The following is a 14,688-nucleotide window of genomic DNA, read 5'->3' on the forward strand; positions in this document are numbered from 1 at the left end:
ACTCTACCATCTTAGCTACATCCCTACCGTTCTTAAGTAACAAAATCCAAAATTATCGTACCGCTCGCATGCAAAGAGTGCACTCAACTATCTTACCTACATCCCCACAATTCTTACATCACAAAACACTAAACGTCCTGCATCAATAATAGTGAAAATGAAAAACTCTCTTTGATCATTATGTCATAAATAAGATTAATAATTGATAGTTACTTTTAGAGATGCAGGATATCGATCCATGTGGCTCTTGCATACAAAGAGTACACTCTACCATCTTAGCTGCATCCCAACAATCCTTACATAAGAAAATCCTAAATGTCCCATTGTTAACAAAATTGAAAATGAAAACTATCCCGGCTTATTATGTCATAAATAATAAATTTTTGAAATAGAAATAGAATATTTGGTAGTAGGATTCCTTCGGAGATGCAGGGTATCGCACCGTATTTCTCACATGCGAAGCAAGCGCTCTATCATCTGTGCTACATCCCCTAAAAAAATATTTCTGCTCAAATATGTCAAAATAAGAAAAGATTGAATAGAAATAAAACCATCTGAGCTACATCCCCGCATGCAAAGTGATTGCTCTACCATCTGAGCTACATCCCCACGATTCTTACGTCACAAAACTTTAAATTCATCAATAATAGTGAAAACGAAAAAATATCTCTGCTCATTATGTCATAAATAAGGAAATATTGAATAAAAATAAAATATTAATAACAAATAGTTTATTCTAGAGATGCAAATGCAAAGTATCAATCCTCGTACCTCTTGCATGCTAAGCGAACGCTCTACCATCTAAGCTACATCCCCACAACTCTTATATCACAAAACTCTAAATTTTCTGTTAGTTTATTCTAGAGATGCAAATGCAAAGTATCAATCCCCGTACCTTCTTGCATGCTAAGCTAACACTCTACCATCTAAGCTACATCCCCACAACTCTTATATCACAAAACTCTAAATTTTCTGCCATCAATAATAGTGAAAATAAAGAAATATTGCCACCCATCATGTCATGAATAAGAAAATATTGAATAGAAATAAAAATATTAATAACGAATATATTCTTTAGAAGATAAGGGGTATTGATTCACATTCCTCTCGTATGCTAAGCGTACAATTCTTAGATCACAAAACCCTAAATGTCTCGTCATCAATAAAGTGAATGAAAAACTATCTCGGCACATTATTTCATAAATAAAAATAAATTGACAATAATTAATATATTTAATAATTGATAGTTATCCTTTAGAGATGCGGGGTACCATCTAAAGCTACATCTAAGTATCAATCCTCATACTTCTCGCATGCAAAGCTCTACCATCTAAGCTACATGCCCATGAGAGATGTGGGGTATCGATCCCCATACTTCTCGCATGCTAAACATGCACTCTACCATCTAAGCTACATCCTCATATTACTTGCACCACAAAATCCTAAATTTTCCGTCATCAATAATAGTGAAAATGAAGAAATATCGCTACTCAACATGTCACGACTGAGGAAAAATTGAAAAGAAATAACATATTTAATAATAGATAGTTTTATTTTGGAGATGCGGGGTATTGATCTATGTACCTCTCACATGCAAAGCAAGCACTTTACCATCTAAGCTACATCCCCACGATTCTTACATCACAAAACCCTAAATGTCTCGTCATAGTGAAAATGAAAAACTATCCCTACTCATTATGTCGTAAATATGAAAATTTTGAAAAGAAATAATATATTTAATAATCCATTCATTTGGAGATGCAAGGCATTGATCCCCGCACTACCAACATGAGAAGCAAGCGCTCTACCATTTGATCTACATCCGCACAACTCTTACATCAAAAAATTCTAAACGTCCCATCATCAATAATTGTGTAAATGAAAAAATATCTCGGCTCATTATGTCATAAATAAGGAAAGAATGAATAAAAATAAAATATTAATAACAAATAATTTCTTTTGGAGATGCAAAGTATAGATCCCCGTACCTTTTGCATGCTACACGAGCACTCTACCATCTGAGCTAAATACCCATAATTCTTGAATCACAAAACCTTAAATCTTCCGTCATCAGTAATAGTAAAAATGAAAAAATATCGCTACTCAACATGTCATGAATAAGGGAAAATTGAAAGTAAAAAATATATTTAATAATAGTTTTATTTTGGAGATGCAAGGTATCAATCCTCGTACCTCTCACATACAAAGTGAGCACTTTACCCTCTCACATACAAAGTGAGCACTTTACCATCTAAGCTACGTTCACACAATTCTTATGTTACAAAATCCTAAACATCTCGAAAAATTTCAAAAGAAATAATATATTTAGTAATCGATTCATTTGGAGAAGCAAGGTATCGATTTCGTACTTCCTGCATGGAAAGTTCTACCATCTGAGCTACATCCCCACGATTCTTACATTAGAAAATTCTAAATGTTCCGTCATCAATAATTGTGAAAATGAAAAAATATCTCCGCTCATAAATAAGGAAAGATTGAACATAAATAAAAGGTATCTCGATCCCTATACATCTCACATGCTAAGTGAGTGTTCTACCATCTAAGCTACATCCCCACAATACTTCCATTCCAAAACCCTCAATTTTTCGTCATCAATAATCGTGAAAAATGAAGAAATATCGCTATCCAACATGGTCAAGACTAAGGAAAAATTAAAAAGAAATAACATATTTAATAACTAATAGTTTTATTTTGGGGATGCAGGGTATCGATCCCTATACCTCTCAAATGCAAAGCGAGTGCTCTACCATCTGAGCTACATCCCCACAATTCACATGTCACAAAACCAAAAAGATCTGGGAATTCTAAAATGGGAGAAAATTAGGTATAATTTATGAATCATTTCAACATAAAATGCATTGTTATTATATATTAATCCAATTATTATTTGGAGGATATCAACAAATCATCGTTTTGTTCTACAATCTCTCTTGAAGGGGCATTCCAAGAATCAAACTCGAGACCTCTCACACCCAAAGCGGAATCATACAAGTAGACCAAATTCCCTTGTTATGCCACTTAAAACGTATGTATGAATCCTTGGGCCTAGGTATTAAGGTCGTATTTTGTCGTATTGCAGGAAACACATGAAGTCCTCGATGCGTTTGAACTGAAGCCAAAAATGTAGAATGTATCTTGGAGAACAAAACAAGAACATAATAAGAACAAAGAGCTTTCTACTAAACCTACTTAAAATTTGGATAGGCATACTTACCGAAAGTGGGAAACATGAAATGATATTAAGAGCATTATCATTATAGTTTTAATTGCCTTAAGTTTTTTTTTCTTCCTTTTATTTTTCTCTTTATTTCATAAGATGGTAAGTATAAAGCCTTGGGATGTAAAGAAAGACTTTAGGTTGCTGCTGAATGGCCAAGCCATTGCGAACATGCTTAAGTTTTGATATCTCTTTTCTAATTCCTTTATGTCGACTTTGTTGCCCAACAATTGGTGTAGAGAAGTTAAGAGGTATGTTTGAAAAGTAAATAATAGGATCAACAAGTTTATATAAATATGAAGTCCTTCGATAAGAAAAGATTTAGACATAGGGGCATTTGAGGCTGCACCCTAAGTGAGGGTCGTACCACTAAACCAAATTCTTTTCTTAAATACCCAATATTTTTAGCTTCTACTCAAATATATTTTTCTCTAACTGGTTGGACAGCTATAAAATGAAAAGTTGATGGTCAAAGATTTTACTTGTAAGTAAGGCATGTTATATTGATTCGTTATAATATACCAGGGAAACAAACTAATCAATTTGGGTTGGATTGATTCAGTTTAGTTCATCAGTTTGTTTGATTTAATTCTTCTATTTTGTCTCGCATGACAACAAAATAAAGTTGTATTGAATGCACCTTAGTTTCATTTATGACAAACTCATATGAAACATAATTGCATTAATAGTACTCAGAGTTGAAGTCTATTAATATTTCAGTAACTTGAAACGTTATTATTCGGACGAATAAGACATCAAGCAAAAGCTGGTGGTATGACGTCATGTAAAGAAGAAAAAATTTCATGTGAAGAAAGTAGGAAAGGTACCAACAGAGAAGACATGAAGAGTCAACGAACCGAGAAGTGATTTTCAATAGCTCTTAGTAGATTGGAAGAGACTCCTTATTCTGAGATCAGCTGGAAGCGCAACGAGAGACCTAAAGTTAGCCTCATCCTACAATGTTGAGTTTATGAAGAGTTGGTTGATAGAGATATCAATAAATTGTGTGGGGACAGATGTCACGGTCACGATTGTCCAAAGTGTGTTGTCTATGGCTACATGTTGCATGTCTCAGCCATTTTTGTAAATAATTTGTTGTCCAAGGCAGCATGCTCATTCCAAACCCCTTTTACTTGCTTTCTTGTTAGATAGGTCTTTACTATTATTGTTGTGCCACTACAAGGTGTATGACTAGTCATCAAAATCATATCTATACCCACCCGGACTAAAATTTTCCAAAATTTATTATAGGAGAATGTGACTAGTTGTTAATTCTTCCTACCCGGGTTATATGTTATCAAATCCATTTTTGTTGCTTATTCACTTTTAGCTTATAATATTGCTAAACGTACTTCCTTGCTCAAGTTTTCTAAAAAATTTCTTCCAAAAGTGACTCGAGCATACAATGCTATTGTCCATGCAGTCTGAATTTCACACAGTTGACTTGTTCCCTTGAATTTCGCATAGTTGACTTGTTTGTCCAAATGCTTCCTTCGTGACTTGTTTGTCCAAATGCTTCCCTACTTTCCTCAAATTTCGCACAGTTGAAATTTCGCACACTTGCTTGTCCAAATGCTTCCCTCAAATTTCGCATAGTTGACTTGTTTGTCCAAATGCTTCCCTCGAATTTCGCATAGTTAGACTTGTTTGTCCAAATGCTTCCCTCGAATTTCGCTTAGTTGACTTGTTTGTCCAAATGCTTCCCTCGAATTTCGCATAGTTAGACTTGTTTGTCAAAATGCTTCCCTTGAATTTCGCATAGTTAGACTTGTTTGTCCAAATGCTTCCCTCGAATTTCGCATAATTGACTTGTTTGTCCAAATGCTTCTCTTGAATTTCGCACATGACTTGTTTGTCCAAATGCTTCCCTCGAATTTCGCACAGTTGACTTGTTTGTCCAAATGCTTCCCTCGAATTTTGATTTCGCATAGTTGACTTGTTTGTCCAAATGCTTCCCTCGAATTTCGATTTCGCACCGTTGACTTGTTTGTCGAAATGCTTCCCTCGCACATGACTACATGACTTGTTTCTCCAAAGGCTTGTTTGTTGTTTGTCCAAATGCTTCCCTCGCACATGACTACATGACTTGTTTGTCCAAAGGCTTGTTTGTTGTTTGTCCAAATGCTTCCCTCGCACATGACTACATGACTTGTTTGTCCAAAGGCTTGTTTGTTGTTTGTCCAAATGCTTCCCTCACACATGACTACATGACTTGTTTGTCCAAAGGCTTGTTTGTTGTTTGTCCAAATGCTTCCGTCGCACATGACTACATGACTTGTTTGTCCAAAGGCTAGCTTGTTTGTCCAAATGCTTTCCTCGCACATGACTACATGACTTGTTTGCCTAAAGGCTTCCCCCTCGCACATGACTTGTTTGTCCAAATACTTCCCTCGAATTTCGCACTGGATCTTCTGACTATTTATTGTGGGCTCGTCAGTTGGGCTTCGAGCATTTATTATGCGCTGGTGTGGGCTGGATCTTCTGACTATTTATTGTGGGCTCGTGAGTTGGGCTTGGAGCATTTATTGTGGGCTGGATCATCTGAATTTCGCACACATGACTGCCTGACTTTTGGCCTTCTTTCTTGATCCAACTTCATTACTCTGATCGACCTACTTACTGCTTGTGCTTGGCTCAGGATATCCTCCTTTCTTCAAAGATTTCTACTCAAGTGAGGAAAGGTGCAAACCTTCACCGCCTTTTTTTTTTTTTTTTGCCCAAATGAGAGGTATGCGGAGAGAGTCCTGACTTTTCTTTTCTTGCCTTTTTCGACATAATTCGGGGCTATCGGTTTCGTTCTATTCTTCTCTCTACCTCTGATTTTTGACCTTGTGGGCTGGATCTTCTGACTATTTATTGTGGGCTCCTATTTACGTGAAATAATCTTCTAACTATTTATGTGCAATAATCTTCTGACTATTTACGTGAGTTGGGCTTGGAGCATGCATGTAGGTTGAAAATGAAATAGTTGGATGTAGGCTCCGAATGAGGATTGGGTCACGGAAGGTGTTTTTCTTTACCATAAATGAACTTTAGGTTAGTGAGTCTCAAATTTTAGTTCAAACGGACCCAAAATCGGACCTACTGGTTCCTTCTTCCTTATACAACTCACTGAAAATTTTGGTGCCCTTTTTATTCCTATTCTCTGTTTCGCCTCTTCTCACTCTCTGAAACTTCTTTAAATGTTATTGTTCACCGATTATTTGGGCACATCTTCCTTAAAAGAATTGTGACAACAGATGACCTAGGTAAAACTACTATTGGGAGATTAGTGCAATAGAGAATTTGTGCCCCTTAACATAACAAAGAGTTTCTAGAAAAAAATATCATAGAACAATTTGTGGGGGTCGAGGGTGTAATGCCTTTAAAGTTAGGATCAAGGGTGTAATGCCTTTGAAGTTAGGGTCGAAGCTCTATCGAAATTCTGCAATAGAACAATTTGTGTGGGTCGAGGGTGTAATGCCTTTAAAGTTAGGGTCAAGGGTGTAAGGCCTTTGAAGTTAGGGTCGAGGCTCTATCGAAATTCTACAATAGAAAAATTTGTGTGGGTCGAGGGTGTAATGCCTTTAAAGTTAGGGTCAAGGGTGTAATGCCTTTGAAGTTAGGGTCGAGGCTCTATCGAAATTCTGCAATAGAAAATAAATGGTACTACCATCATCTTCTTTTGCAAGACTTTCTCGAGCCCTCATGGAATAATTTGAAAGTGGTATCCTCATAGTTTCCAAGATTGGAAGAGAATAAGAGAATCTTACCTACACAATTCTGTATTCTTGTTACTTGTTTTGCTCTCTTCAATTAACATGTTATAAAGACATTTATAAATTATAATTAAATATAGCTTCTTTTTCTTTTCCAAACATCTATGTGAATTATTTCTTTATTCAATTTGTAGAGGGAATTTCGAGAAACGAACTCGAGACATCACACACTCGAAGCGAGAATCATACCACTAGACCAAATGGCCTTGTAGTGAATCTATCATTTTTAGTTGCTAGTCCATATGTTTTATGCGTCTCTATATTTAAAATTTATCCACATGTTTTTGTGCTTTAGAACCTACCTTGTGCCTTTGAGATTATGAATGACCCAGCTCAAATTATTTTGGTTGAAGCTGATGCATTGCCACTAAAGCATATGTGCATTCCTTTGGGATTTACTTCGTCCCTTTCACAATTTTACTACGTTGAGCATTGCTACCATTTAACAATATTTATAATGGGATTGGTATCTCATGTTAGGAAAAGACGTACTTTGTCCCTTGCTACCATTTAACAATATTTATAATGGGATTGCTATCTCATGCTAGAAAAAAGTAAAGAAATAATATATTTAGTAATCGATTCTTTTGGAGAAGCAAGATATCGATCCCGTACTTCCCACACACATGGGTCCCGTACTTCCCACACACATGGGAAGCTCTCGAATATCGATCCACATATCTCTCGCATGTATTATTTGGATTATAATTTAAGGTTTATCAATTCAAGATTCACTATTACATGGGAATGTATGTATGTAACTCGTTTTATTATACAATCAATCTTGTAGAGGCATTTCAAGAATCAAACTTAAGACCTCTCGCACCCAAAGCAAGAATCATACCACTAGACCAAATGCTCTTGTTAAGACACTTAAAACGTATGTATGAATCCTTCGGCCTAGGTATTAAGGTTGTATTTTGTCGTATTGCAGGAAACACATGAAGTCCTCGATGCGCTTGAACTGAAGCCTTGGATGTAGTTGTCTTGGAGAACAAAACAAGAATATAATAAGAACAAAGAGCTTTCTACTAGATCTACTTAAGATTTGGATAGGCATACTTACCGAAAGTGGGAACCATGAAATGATATTCAGAGATTATCATTATAGTTTTAATGGACTTAATTTTTGTTTTTCTTATTTATTTTTTCATTTTTTCATTATTTCCTAAGATGGTAAGTATAAAGCCTTGGGATGTAAAGAAAGACTTTAGTTGCTGCTGAATGGCCAAGCCATTGCGAACATGCTTAAGTTTTGATATCTCTTTTCTAATTCCTTTATGTCGACTTTGTTGCCCAACAATTGGTGTAGAGAAGTTAAGAGGTATGTTTGAAAAGTAAATAATAGGAACAACAAGTTTATATAAATATGAAGTCCTTCGATAAGAAAAGATTTAGACGTAGGGGCATTTGAGGCTGCACCCTAAGTGAGGGCCGTACCACTAAACCAAATGCTTTTCTTAAATACCAAATATTTTTAGCTTCTACTCAAATATATTTTTCTCTAACTGGTTGGACATCTATAAAATGAAAAGTTGATGGTATAATATTTTACTTGTAAGGGTTATCAAATAAACAAACAACCCAACAAAGGAAAAAAATTAATCAATTTGGGTTGGATTGATTCGGTTCAGTTCATCAGTTTGTTTGATTTAATTCTTCTATTTTGCTTCGTATGACAACAAAATAAAGTTGTATGGAATGCACCTTAGTTTCATTTATGACAAACTTATATGAAACATAATTGCATTAATAGTACTCAGAGTTGGAGAATCTAAGTGCAAATCATGCTTCATTAAAGATGAGATAAATTTTAGTTAAGTAACTCAAACTTTAAATTGCTTCATATGGAGCTTCAATTACTCTATTCTAGTTACAATTTTTAGGATTGACTAATTGGATATGAGTTCATTGATTTAAGGAAATTTTTGTGTAATTATCAACTACAACTTATGTTTTCAAATTTTTAGGTCATAATTTAGGTAGTTGGTGTTATGAGTCGTAAACTTGTTTCTTTGCATAATATGAATTTAGTTGAACTTTTATTACGGATAAGATGGAGAAAAAATGGTCTTTGAACCCACTTTAATTTCATGTTTGGCGTGTTCAAGATAAAGCATAATTGTATATATGATATTGAGCTTGGAGTCTATAAGAATTTAATGATCATAAGAGAAATTTCTGTTTTATTAGATGAGACCAACTTTATTTAAGGTACTAGGAGTTCAAACTCGCTTACGAGTTGCGTGCGTGCTCATTTTATCCATGTTCTCCACTTCCTCCCATTACATCCTCGTCCTCCATCACATTCTTTATTTCTCTTCCAATTTCTTAATCTCCAACTCATCCTTTCTTTATCCTAACAAATGTGGATTTGAATAAAGAAGGAGAAAAAGAAAGAGAGTGAAGGAAGTCGGTATGAAATTAGCTTTGGAACTAGACATCGATGAGTATGATATAGCGAACATCCATACAAAAAATTTAGTGACTTCTCTTTGGACCAACAGGGTAAGTGGTGTTACTATTTGCTTGGTTGGGTGAATTGTATGAGGTATTAACAACGTGTGCTCCGTAGCCCCTCCACGTGTCATACTTTGTGAGTGTTTGACATGTATTATGTCATGTTGTGTTATGTTGTAACACGAGTTCAAATGAGGATTAATTTCTCAATTTTTTTTAAGTTTAAATTTTTAGGAATTTATTGAGAGATTTAAAGACCGAATTTAAATATTATATGGAAGAACAAAATAGTTACAAAAATTAAAAAAAAAAACACATTAAAAGTATAAAAGAAAATAGTAAAAAAATAGGAAAATCAGTCCAAATTAATGTAAGGGTAAATTTTTCATTTTGACCCATCTTTCCTAAGAATGGACCGTAAGATCACTAATTAGAGTTCAATAAAGAGGAAAAATAAACAAAGAAAAAAAAAAAGGAGAAAAAGAAGAATATAACTAGAGTTCAATAAAGAGTGGTTTGATATCAGAGCAGCTGGATTTTAGATTATACAGATTTTTTCTTAGGATAAAGAATCGTATATCTCTATGACTCAGCTCAATGACATGTCTTGTCGCGATCAAGTAAGCAATCTAACCCTATTTTGAAGTATATGATATGTTGTAAAACTTGTATCAATTTATTGTATGTTTTGAGTTTCGTGGTAGTTATAAAATGTCTTCGGACATTAAAGAGTGAATGTTAACCATATAAGGCAATAATGGATCTAAGTTATAGTGTCTGGATAGGGTGAGGAGGAAAAGAGTGGTAGTGAGAAATCTCACTAGCCTTAGGAAAACAGAGAGTTGACGCTGCAGAGTGCGAGACATCTAACCAGTGAAATTTTGGTACTAGAAATGGTGAAACTAGAGAAGGTCTCCAAACGTCTGTATGGACCATTTTCAATCGCACTTTCTATGGTTCTCTGGCAGCTTTTGTGAAGCTAACTCGTTTATATTTTTCCATAACGCAGCTCTCACAACATCGATATCAATAGATTTTAGGCCTTCTAAAACTCCATTCGCAGCCATCATCTTCATTTCTTTGAATCTCATATGTGCAAGTCTATTGACACTACGGTAGGGTGTATAAACATGGTTGCTGTTACTACGAGTTGTGTATAGGTTTCACCCTACAGTGGAGTATAGGTTTCCAGATTTTGTGTCATGCTACCACCATGACACCCTTCACAATCTTCCCCTAACTCTTTCGAAACTCGGCTGCATAACCTGTGCTATCCAACTGACCAATAGAGATTTGATTCTTTTTTAGATCAGGAATATATTTGATATCAACTCATTTCCTGCTAGAGTGTGTATGCAAATATCTCTCTTCCCTTCAATCTCCAATGTTTGTTGTCGGCAAGATACACCTTCCCAAAATTTCCTTATATAAAATTTTGAAACAATTCAACACAAATGGAACAAAGCAACTAAATCTAAAATCCATAATTCAATTGGGCTGTTCAAGCTAAGAATTAGAGCATCCTTAGTATCTTCTAAGGAATAGATAGAATCATTGTCATCTTCAAATTTGTGATTTTATTTTTCTTCAATTTTGTACCATCTGTCCGAAAGTGTCATTTTTCTCCACAATTTCAACACTTTACGTTTGGTTTGTTTGGAGATTTTTTTCGGTTCCTTAATTTTGCCCATATTTGTTTAGGCTCTTTGATTTACTCCTTTCCCATCGATCAACACTGAGATAATTTTCTGATGAATCTCCAATTTCCCATTTGGGAATACTTTCACTGACATCTCCAATTACAAATTTAGGGTTGCTAATTGAACATCATTCTCTAACTTTCGTTATAATTTAGGTAGTAACCATTATAATATTAATGAGCATAAGAGTTACAATTCTTTCATGGACCATATGTGTTATAGTTAAAAGAATATATATATATATATTATGTATGTCGAGGTCTGGATAAAGCACAAAGTAGCAAGGAACACCATTGTCGACTCTAGAACCACTCACAACTCATGATCGAGACCAATGAGAAATATTTTAGCATCCTCTGGCATCGGGATATAGGAAAGATGAACGCCGTCAAATTAGAATCTTTACCTGTCTTAAGAGTCACAATGAGAACTCTAATCAAATTGGAGCCTTGGACTAGGAAAATCATTTTGTGATAGTTGAAATGGATGACTTTGACGTCGTGTTAAGGATGAACGTCCTACTGGAACACAAAGCCATTTACATGTCCCTAGAAAAAGGCCTAGTAATAACAGAGTCTAATCCGAGATCATTCAGAAAAACATCCATCAACCAAGAGGGGTGAAAATGATGTCGATACTATAGTTGAGAAAGAATCATAGTCATGATGAATCTACGCTTGCTGCTATTGTTGTAATTGAAAAGGGGAGCTCGAGTGAGCCAACTTCAATAGAAACCTTGTTGCCACTACATGAACACCACGACGCAAATAAAGAAGGTCAGATAATGGATTTATCCCCACCAGGAGAGATAAATCACAAGATTTGTTTTATGTTGCAGTCGAGATCGCCTGCCACAAACAAATGTCATGCGGTTGAGTCTAAGCTAGCTAAATTCTATGACAAGCTAAATTACTTGTTAACAGTCGAGTTTATTAGACCCGCAAAGGCTCTTGTCAGTGATCACTCAAATTCTGGGCAAAGACACCAAGTTAACGCCTCTATTGGAGAAGGAAGACAAAAACAAGCCACTGAAACGACACATGTTCACAAAGAAATACTAGATGGATGAAGAGAAGGGTCAGTCGGAAGCGTCAACAACAATAATTTCAAGAAAAATAGAGAGTTCATATAAGTTAACGTCAGATCAACTTCGAGTTCAAAGCAACAAGAACCAAAAACTGGTGCAAAAATACTATGGACTAGTCGAAGTTATCCACAAGATTATGAAGACATCATATAGGATTCAATTGCTCTTATGATCCAGGCTAACCTAGTTGTCGACGTCGAATGAATAAATAGGAAAATGAGTGAAAGAGGGAGAGTCAAAGAGTGAAAGAGGGTTCCGGTTCAGTCGCTGATCTTTCTTGACTGACTGTTCATGAGAGTTCAATCTATCTCATTCATCCTTCTTACTTATGGGTAGGAGAGTAAAAAACCATTTTTGTAAATAATTTGTTGTCCAAGGATATAATTTTCGGAGGCACATTTCGAGAATCGAACCCAAGACCTCTAGCACCCGTAATGAGAATCATACCACTCGACAAATTTTCCTTGTAGTGGATCTTTTGACTATTTACGTGAGTTAGGCTTGGAGCATGCGTGTAGGTTGAAAATGAAATGGTTGGATTCAGTCTGTGAATGAGGGTTGGGCCACTGGAAGGTTTTTTTTCTTCACCACAAATGGACTTTAGGCTAGTGAATCTCAAATTTTAGTTCAAACGGACCAAAAATCGAACCTACTAGTTCCTTCTTCCTTATATGACTCATTGAAAATTTTGGTGCCCTTCTTATTCCTATTCTCTATTCCGCCTCTTCTCACTCTATGAAACTTCTTTAAATGTTATTGTTCACCGGTTATTTGAGTGCATCTTCCTTAAAAGGATTGTGACAACAAATGACCTAGGTAAAACTACTATTAGAAGATCAGTGCAATAGAGAATCTATGCCCCTTAACATAACAAAGATTCCGGGGAAAAAAATATCATAGAATAATTTGTGTGGTCGAGGGTGTAATGCCTTTGAAGTTAGGGTTGAGGCTCTATTGAAATTCTGTATTCTTGTATTCTTACCTACACAATTTTATATTCTTGTTACTTGCTTTTCTATTCTTGTATTCTTACCTACACAATTTTATATTCTTGTTACTTGCTTTTCTCTCTTCAATTAAACATATACAATACCTACACAATTTTGTATTCTTGTTACTGGTTTTTCTCTCTTTAGTTGCTAGACCATATGTTTTATGGGCTTCTATATTTAAAATTTATCCACATGTTTTTATGCTTTAGAACCTACCTTGTACCTCTCAAATTGAAGCGGGTGCATTGCCACTAAAGCATATGTGCCTTCCTTTGGGATTTACTTTTACTTCGCCCCTTTCACAATCACAATTTTACTATGATTATTTGCTAAAACGTGCAAGTAAGTGTAATCTCAAACTAGAATCAGAATCATATGATCAATCTCTCTATTATCGGTTAATTGGAGTAATAAGAGAATAAAGGACAAGGGCATTCTAAGATGTGAACTCAGGACCTCCAAGCAAGAATAATACCACTATACTAAATTTTCATTCTTGAACATCTATCATTTTTAGCTCTCACTCGATATGATTTTTTCTCTCAAGATTGAAATCTATATTTGTTGGGAGTTGAGTGGCTAAAAGCATTTTGTTAGAGCTCTTGGATCATGAATAACTTTTATGCATTCAATTAGAATACTCTATTCAAGTGAGGTAAGTCTTTTTGTACACGCGGAAGTTCAAGGATTTAACCGAAAGAAAATCATCAATCCTTTACAACCAATACACGGAATTCTTAATTAATCATCAACCCTTTATAATCAATACATAGAATTCTATAAATACATGAGGTTGAGGTCGTGACCCGCCATTCAACCTAACAACATTAATATGTAATCATAAAGAAGAGTATTTATTAAATCACTAGGTTGTTCGCCTTAATTTTTGTAGGAAACAACAAACAATTTACATTTTTAGGTTCTAGTCCATGTATTTTGTGTGCGAAATTTATCCACGTTTTTTTTTTTTTTGTGCTTTAAAACCAACTATTATTGTCACACATTGTCCATCACCTAATAGAATATTGTACTTCAATTAATATTATTAAGAAATATTGACATAAATAAAGTTCATTTCCTATAATTCTTACCTCGTAGGTTTTAGATTATGAATGACCCAACTCAAATTTGTTTGGTTGAAGCTACATTGCCACTAAAATATATGCATTCCTTTAGGATAAATATTGAAATAATATGTTTGAATTTTAAGTAAAATTTCACCACAAATTAAGTTTTTGAAAACGACTTTTATTTTATATTTATTTTTTAATTTTTTAATTTTAGTTTTCAAAACCTAGACCCATAGGTTAAAACTACGCATTTGCTACCATTTAACAATATTTATATTATAAAATGGATAAACTTAAAAATGGGATTAACTTATTTTAAGTTGATGCAGTTTCTTTTCACATTTACTTCTATCTCATGTAAAAAAAAAAAAAAAAAAAAATTT

The sequence above is a fragment of the Cucurbita maxima genome, unplaced genomic scaffold (genome assembly GCF_002738345.1).
Source record: "Cucurbita maxima cultivar Rimu unplaced genomic scaffold, Cmax_1.0 Cma_Scf00007, whole genome shotgun sequence".
NCBI lineage: Eukaryota > Viridiplantae > Streptophyta > Magnoliopsida > Cucurbitales > Cucurbitaceae > Cucurbita > Cucurbita maxima.